The sequence below is a fragment of the Rana temporaria genome, chromosome 5 (assembly GCF_905171775.1).
Source record: "Rana temporaria chromosome 5, aRanTem1.1, whole genome shotgun sequence".
Classification (NCBI taxonomy): Eukaryota; Metazoa; Chordata; class Amphibia; order Anura; family Ranidae; genus Rana; species Rana temporaria.
Genome location: NC_053493.1, coordinates 18,361,413 through 18,370,670, shown reverse-complemented (window position 1 = coordinate 18,370,670; position 9,258 = coordinate 18,361,413).

Sequence of the window (9,258 nt, the reverse complement as noted above, 5' to 3'; positions counted from 1 at the left end):
ATCCATCATTCAGTGGAACATACAGTGGATTAGGATCATTCAATAATTCATTCCCTTTTTTTCTCTTGAAGCAGTGAACTTTATTTCAAGATTACCGTATATACTCGAGTATAAGCCGAGGCACCTAATTTTACCACAAAAAAACTGGGAAAATGTATTGACTCAAGTATAAGGCTAGGGTGTCCATCTGCATGCCTCACTGTGTCCATGTGCATGCCTCACTGTGCCCATGCCTCACTGTGCCCTTGCCTCACTGTGCCCATGCCTCACTGTGCCCTTGCCTCACTGTGCCCATGCCTCACTGTGCCCATGTGCATGCCTCACTGTGCCCATGCCTCACTGTGCCCTTGCCTCACTGTGCCCATGCCTCACTGTGCCCTTGCCTCACTGTGCCCATGCCTCACTGTGTCCATGTGCATGCCTCACTGTGCCCATGCCTCACTGTGCCCATGCCTCACTGTGTCCATGCCTCACTGTGCCCATCAGGGCCGATCCTAGGGTCACAGGCGCCTGGGTGCAGAAATATTGCTGGCGCCCCCACATGGGCGTGGTCATCTTACTAACTCCTCCCCTTTACAAATGTTTCTATGGCTACGACTCAAACACAGAGATGCTCCCCTAAGAAGTCTTGATTAGTGTCCCCCATCAGAGCCCCCAGCATGTGTCCCCCATCAGAGCCCCCCCAGCAGGTGTCCCCCATCAGAGCCCCCCAGCAGATGTCCCCTATCAGAGTCCCCCACAGCATGTGTCCCCCATCAGAGCCCCCCCAGCAGGTGTCCCCCATCAGAGCCCCCCAGCAGATGTCCCCTATCAGAGCCCCCCCACAGCAGGTGTCCCCTGTCAGAGCCCTTCAACAGCAGGTGTCCCCCATCAAAGCCCCCCACATCCGGTGTCTCCATAGATCAGTACACGTCCAATAGATCCCTGTAGCTCGGGCGCGCTGGGAGCAGAAGCACATCACAGGGGGGCTGGGCATACGTGGCATCTTTGTTACTAGGAGGGTGGCACTCGGAGAGCATTTCTAGGAGTGCACGGGATGATTGGCAGCAGCTCTGGCCAACCCCGAAGCCTCTCATCACACCGCCTATGGGAGAAGAGCCGACACACGCAGAGGGGGCGGGGCAGACAGGAGACTGCTGAACGCGCATCGGACAGAATTAATTAGTGGAGCGTTCCGGTACTAGGCTCCGCTGCGGTACCCAACCCGGATTCGGAGGTATGCGCTCTTGTCAGTTGACAGCGGAGAGAGCAAGCAGCACCCGCTACACGTGCTCTGCCTCTGGACACAGACGAGGAGGAAGGAGGGGAGCACTTTGGAGCTTTGGCGCCCCCACCTCTGTGGCGCCTGGGTGCGGAGCACCCCGCGCACCCTGCCTAGGATCGTCCCTGGTGCCCATGCCTCACTGTGTCCAAGCCTCACTGTGTCCATGCCTCACTGTGTCCAAGCCTCACTGTGTCCATGCCTCACTGTGTCCAAGCCTCACTGTGTCCAAGCCTCACTGTGTCCAAGCCTCACTGTGTCCAAGCCTCACTGTGTCCATGACTAGACTGACGTTTAACATGGGAGACTATGGAAGGGGTGCCCGGCTTTGAAAAATCAGTGCTCCCCAGCCGTAAGTCCCCCAGACAACAAACTTTGCACACTTGTAGAGGAGAAATGGGGCTACATGTGTACCAAGTTTCGGGTCCAGAGGACCTATGACAAAGTCACAGGAGAAATGACCGTTTAACATGGGAGTCTATGGAAGGGGTGCCCGGCTTTGAAAAATCGGTGCTCCCCGCCCCGGCCTTAGGTCCCCCGGATAACAAATTGTAGAGGAAGAGTGGGGCTATATGTGTGCCAAGTTTGAGGTCCAGGGGGACCTACAGCCGGCCAGTACCGCGTCCCCAAAGTCTGGGAGATCAGGAAAAAGGTGACTCGAGTATAAGCCGAGGGGGGCATTTTCAGCACAAAAAAATGTGCTGAAAAACTCGGCGTATACTCGAGTATATACGGTATGTAAAAATAAATAGTTGCCGACCTCCTCCTGTACTTATACGTCACCATTGATTTTCGAAAATTCGGCCGACCAAGCCTTCAGTTTCACCTCATGTTGCCAGGGATGGACTGGCCATTGGGACTACAGGGAGTTTCCCGGTGGACCGATGGCAAGTGGGCTGGCTTCAGTGACAGCGGACCACCCCCCTCTGCTCCTCTGTCTCACCCTCCCCGTAGCGCTTACCTCCTCTCCCTCCCCGCAGCGCTCACCTGAGGGGGAACAGAGAAGCAGGGGGAGGACAAGAGAAGCGGGGGGGACCAGAAGGAGCAGGGGGGAGGGGACAGACAGCTGACTCAACAGCTATGGCCTGGGAGTTTCTCACTTCTGCCTAATCTTGTCCCATGGGGGGGGGGGGGCACCAAACTGATTCTTTGCCCCGGGTGAAATAATGTCTAGCTTCCCCACTGGTACTGTCTATAAGAGTACCAGTACCAGCCGTTCTACTCTAATAAAGTAGAACGGCTAGTGGCTAGTGAAGGGGGAGAGGGGGCTTGGGTGGCCAGGGGGGCGGGAGTTGTCCGGCCGTCATGGGAGAGACTTGTCAAAGTGGGCCAGTCTGGATGAAGTCCCAGTCCAGCCCTGCATGTTGCTACAAAAAAGAATTTTCGTGGCCGGGAATCTTCTTTGCTTTCCGGGAATTTTCTTTTCTTGCACATGCGCATTCCTTTTTCTATTACATTTCCCGCACAGTTCTCCCATTCATTTTATTCCAAAATCGTTTGTTTTTCAAAAAATTTCCAACATGTCCGATTCCTCAAATTTGATGGCCGCACGAAAAAACGGCTGTTGCTGCAGCCCACTAATGATGCAAAATTCCTACGAAAATTCTTAAGCCCCATACACACTATCAGTTTTCCTGCAGATTTTTCTCTTCAGGTTTACCAAAACCATGTAGTGCAAGGGCCTGCCTGATTGCATTCAAATTGAAACTCTTATGCCGCGTACACACGATCATTTTTCGGCATGAAAAAAACGTTGCTTTTAAAAAATGTCATTTAAAATGATCGTGTGTGGGCTTCACATCATTTTTCGGGTTCTGAAAAACGAAAAAAAAAACTTCCCAAACATGCTGCATTTTTTAACAACGTTTTAAACAATGTCGTTTTTCGGGTTGTAAAAAATGATCGTGTGTGGGCTAAAACGACATAAAAAACCCCGCGCATGCTCAGAAGCAATTTATGAGACAGGAGCGCTCGTTCTGGTAAAACTAGCGTTCATAATGGAGTAAGCACATTCATCACGCTGTAACAGACAGAAAAGTGCGAAACGTATTTTACTAACACGGAATCGCCCCAAGGCGAATGGAACTTCCCCTTTATAGTGCCGTTGTACGTCACCGCGCTTTGCTAGAGCATTTTTTAAAAACAATAATGTGTGTGGGCAACGTCGTTTTAATGATGAAGTTGGAAAAACTTTGTTTTTTCTACATGCCGAAAAACGACGTTTTTTTTTCATGCCAAAAAATGATCGGGTGTACGCGGCATTAGGGTTTGACCTCATATTAGATGGTTTTGGTAAACCTGAAGAGAAAAACCTTCAGAAAAACTGATTGTGTGTATGGGGCTTGAGATACGATTTTCGTACGAAAATTCTTTCAAAATTTCGAACCGTGTATGGCCGGCATAAGTTCACCTTTTGTTTTTTACTTTTCCAATATACTTCAGCCCTGGAAGATTTGGCTCCTCAAAGACCAGGCCATTTTTTTGTGATACGCCACTGTGTTGCTTTAACTGACAGCAGCTATAAATACTGCAACTACTGTACTGACTTTTAAAATATGTACACGTACCTGTCCATGGCGCCCACGATGTCGGCACCCGAAGCCGATCTGTCCCTCAGCTCTCGGGTGCTGCCGCCGCCATCTTCGGTAAGGGAATCATTAACCACTAGAGGCCCGCACTATAGTCAAATGACAGCTACAGCGCGGGCCTGAAAGTCCGGGAGGACGTCAATAGATAACCTCCCCTTTGCCGGGTGCGCGTGCCCTGTGATCACTGAGTCACTGAAACTCAGTGGATCACAGATCCGTGTAAGGGGCCGGTCTCTGCCCCTTACCACGTGATCAGCTGTCAGCCAATGACAGTTGATCACATGATGTAAACAGAGGATCAGTAAAAAAAAAAGTCGATCACCGGCTTGTTTACAAGGGACATCGGTCCCGAAGAGGAAGGAGGCACATCTGCCTCCTCTGTGGCCAAAAATACCACCTGCCAGTGTCACCTGCCATTGCCACCTGCCAGTGCCCGCAGTGCCACCTATAAATGCCACCTATAAATGCCCGCAGTGCCATCTATCAATGCCCAGAGTGCCACATATCAATGCCCACCTGTGATGCCAATCAGTACCACCTAGTAATGCTGCCTTTCAGTGTAACCAATCAGTGCCCATTATTGCCACTCATCAGTGCCCATCACTGCCACTCATCTGTGCCCATCACTGCCACCTATCAGTGTCCATCACTGCCAGCTATCAGTGCCACCTATCAATGCCACCTATTAGTGCCACTTCTCAGTGCCCACCAGTGCCACCTATCAGTACCCACCAGTGCCGCCTTATTGGTGCCCACCAGTGCCACCTTATCGGTGCCCATCAATGCAACCCATTGGTGCAGCCCATCAGTGCAGCCCATCAGTACAGCCTCATCAGCGTACATCAATGAAGGAGAAAACTTACCCGTTTCCAAAATGTTATAACAAAATAAAAAAATATATAATTTTTTTAAAAGAAATCTGTCTTTTTATTTAAAAAGAAAAACCGCAGAGGTGATCAAATATAACCAAAATAAAGCTCTATTTGTGGGGAAAAATGATAAAAATGTCACTTAGATACAGTGTTGTATAACCGCGCAATTGTCATTCAAAGTGCGACAGCGCCGAAAGCTGAAAATTGGTCTGGGCAGGAGGGGGGTTTAAGTGCCCAGTAAGCAAGTGGTTAAGAAAAGTATAAATACTGTAAAAGACCCAATGCTTCCATTTACAGTATACAACCCCGAAACAGAAATGTGTAGAATAATCTTCATTTTTTATGACACACAGCCATTGATTCATGGCGGATCGACACCGAAGGATTGAGGAATGCTGCTAAACGACGCTACAGATATTTTCCTAGAAAGGCTACAGGAATGTACAGAGAGAATCTGCGAATATAGCACATTCAGATCGGATGGAATTTGGAAACACGAAAACAGATCTCTCAAAATACAAAGAAAACAAAGATTCCTTTTTTCCCCCCAAGAGAACCCGTCTACATGTGCAGAGGGAAAACAATCGTTTTAAATACATGTTTTACTATGTGATGTATATTACATCTTTACATCCCTTCATTTTTTCTCTCTCTATCTCTTATTCCAATTCTCTACATCTTTGTTCCCTTGTTTTCTTTTTTTACCTCTTTCTCCTTGTCTTTCTTTTTCTATCTAGTTCTTTTCTCTTATTACCTATTTCTCCCTTTCTCCTATTATTCCCAACCTTACTTTTTGTACTTACTCCTCTTGGTCACATCTGTTCTTTTTTAACCACTTCCATACAGGGCACGTATACACCTTCCCGCCCCGAGACCAAAGCGCTGTCGCACTTTGAATGACAATTGCGCGGTCATGCTGCACTGTACCCAAACGAAATTTTTATCATTTTGTACCCACAAATAGAGCTTTCTTTTGTTGGTATTTGATCACCTCTGGGATATTTATTTTCTGCAAAAAAAAAAATGACCGAAAATTTTGAAAAAAATAAGTTTTTTTTTGTTTCTGTTATAAAACATTGTAAATAAGTACGTTTTCTCCTTCACTGATGGGCACTGATGGTACTGCACTGACGGGCACTGATAAGGCGGCACTGATGGGCACCGATGAGGTGGCACTGATGTGGTGGCATTGATGGGCACTAATATGCGGCACTGATGGGCGGCACGGATGGGCACTGATAGGCGGCATGGATAGGCTTGGATAGGCGGCACGGATGGGCACGGATAGGTGGCACAGATGGGCACAGATAGGCGGCACGGCTGGGCACGGATAGGCGGTATGGATGGGCACGGATAGGCGGCACGGATGGGCACTAATAGGCGGCATGGATGGGCACTGATAGATGGCACAGATGGGCACTATCGTATGTGTTGTACTAATGGATGCCAATCAGTGCCAAACAATGCCTGCCAATCAGTGATGCCCATTGTGGGCACTGATTGGCATCCATTGTGGCACTGATTGGCATCCATTTTTTGTGTCCTCCTCATCCCTGGTGGTCTAGGGTGGCATACTTTTTTTTTTAAATCCCTGGTGGTCTAGTGGGCATCCCTGGTGGTCCAGTGGGCATCCTCGGGGGGGCTGTGCTGATAATCGATCAGCACAAACCCCCCCTGTCACAGGAGCAGCCGATCGGCTCTCCTCTACTCGCGTCTGACAGACGCGAGTGAGGAAAAGCCGATTACCGGCTTTTCCTATTTACATCGTGATCAGCTGTGATTGGACACGGCTGATCACGTGGTAAAGAGTCTCTGTGAGAGACTCTTTACCTTGATCGGTGTTGCGGGGTGTCAGACTGACACCCTGCAACATCGATCGCCGCGATAAGCGCCCCCAGGGGCGCGCAGCGGCTCGGAATCCTGAGGACGTCATATGACGTCCAGTCAGGATTCTACAACCACTTTGCCAACGTCAATTTGTCATTGGCGGGCGGCAAGTGGTTAAATGGCACTTTATGCATTGTCATACCTCTTTAGACCCAGTCTGTCCGAACAGTATGGTCACTTGCTGACTTGGCACCACCCACTGGCAGCATAACTCGTCGAATAGACACACAAGTTAAGTTCAGCACAATTTTACGTCAGACAACCGCAATGCATAATTGCAAAAAAAAAATTGCAGTGCATAGGGTGATGTTTTTTTAGACTTTTGATGTATTAAAAAAATGGCCTTCCCAATCCCGGTCTCTGCCAAGTACTGACTGATGGCACATAGGAAAAACAAGGTGGTCTAGCTAGGACTGAACTGACTAGCACTAAACAGGAGGAGATCACAGAGGGACATACCAAGTCACCTATGTACATAAGTTGTAGTGGCTCGAAACCACCACTAGATGTCAGCATACTACTAAATAATAGTAAACTGCAGCACAATACAATACAGATAAAATACATATTGGTGAGGATGGGCAGAACAACCTGCACTGTGGACTTTCTTTATTTCTTTCCTAAAGAAAAGCTGTAAGTTAACCCATTAAATCTACAGTATTTATCTTTCCCAGATAATATTATTTTGCTCTTTCTTTCCCTCCATTCTTTCCTCCTACCTTTGCTCCCTCCTTTTTTTTCCCTCCTTCCTTCCTTTGCCCTTTCCTTTCCTTTCCTTTCCTTTCCTTTTCCTTCCTTCCTTCCTTCCTTCCTTCCTTCCTTCCTTCCATTTCCTATTCTTCTATCCTTCCTTTGCTCATTCCTTACTTTCTTTGCTCCTTCCCTCCTCTCTTGCTTCCTTTCTTCGTTTATTTGCTCCTTCCCTCCTCTCTTGCGTCTCTTGGTCCTTTATTCCTCCTCTTCTCTTGCTTCTTTTCTTCCTTTCTTTCTTCCTTCTTTCCTTCCTTCATTCCTTATTTTCTTTGCTCCTTCCTTCCTCTCTTGCTTCCTTTATTTCTTTCTTCCTTCCTTTTTTGCTCCTTCCTTGCTCTCTTGCTTCCTTTCTTCCTTCTTTTCTTTGCTTCTTCCCTCCTCTCATGCTTCCTTTCTTTCTTCCGTCCTTTCTTTGCTCCTTCCTTCCTCTCTTGATTTCTTTCTTTCTTCCTTCCTTTATTTGCTTCTTCCTTCTCGATTCCTTTTTTTCTTCCTTCTTTTCTTTGCTCCTTCCTTCCGCTCTTGCATCTCATGCTTTCCTTTTTTTTGCACTTCCTTCCTCTCTTTGCTCCTTCTTCTCTTGCTTCTTTTCTTCCTTCCTTCTTTTCTTTGCTCCTTCTCTCCTCTTTTGCTTCCTTTCTTTCTTCCTTCCTTCTTTTTTGCTCCTTCCCTCCTCTCTTGCTTCCTTTCTTCCTTCCTTCCTTCCTTTCTTTGCTCCTTCCTTTCTTGCTTTTTTTCTTTCTTCCTTTATCTGCTCCTTCCTTCTTCTCTTGCTTTCTTTCTTTGTTTATTTGCTCCTTCCCTCCTCTCTTGCGTCTCTTGGTCCTTTATTCCTCCTTTTTCTCTTGCTTCTTTTCTTTCTTCCTTCTTTCCTTCCTTCATTCCTTCTTTTCTTTGCTCCTTCCTTCCTCTCTTGCTTCCTTTATTTCTTCCTTCCTTCTTTTCTTTGCTCCTTCCCTCCTCTCTTCCTTCTTTTCTTTCTTCATTCCTTTTTTGCTCCTTCTTTGCTCTCTTGCTTCTTTTCTTCCTTCCTTTTTTTCCCACTCATGCTTCCTTTCTTCCTTCTTTTCTTTGCTTCTTCCCCACCTCTTGTGCTTCCTTTCTTTCTTCCATCCGTCCTTCCTTTGCTCCTTCCTTCCTCTCTTGATTTCTTGCTTTCTTCCTTCATTTATTTGCTTCTTCCTTCTCGTTTCCTTTCTTTCTTCCTTCTTTTCTTGGCTCCTTCCTTCCTCTCTTGCGTCTCTTGCTCCTTCTTTCCTTTTTTTGCACTTCCTTCCTCTCTTTGTTCCTTCTTCTCTTGCTTCTTTTCTTCCTTCCTTCCTTCCTTCATTCCTTTCTTTGCTCCTTCCTGCCTCTCTTGCTTCCTTTCTTTCTTTTTTCCTTCCTTCTTTTCTTTGCTCCTTCTCTCCTCTTTTGCTTCTTTTCTTTCTTCCTTCCTTCCTTCTTTTTTGCTCCTTCCTTCCTCTCTCCTACCTTTGCTCCCTCCTTTCTTTTACCTCCTTCCTTGCTCGTTCCTCTCTTGCTTCTTTTCTTCCATTCTTTCTATCTCAGCCTCAATCTTTTTTGAGTTACTGCACATGCCCAGTAACTCAAAAAGGCATTAAATGTGGGGATCATGGCCATGTGTGAGAGGTCCCCACTTTTTTTTTTTTTTTACAGCAGGGTCTGGACATGACAACCCATAAAGTGTGTGTGATTTGGGTGCACCCTCCCAGAAAGTGGGTGGATGAAATGTGGACCATGGGCAGGATTACCAGTTTCCCGGGACCATTATGTTGGCAAGTATGTCCTTCTATCCAACAGAGCTTCACACAAGATTAAACATATTGCCATCTGTACCAGTGTAGCCCACAACCTAATGTCCCAACAACTAAACTTCATGGTCATAATGAAAATC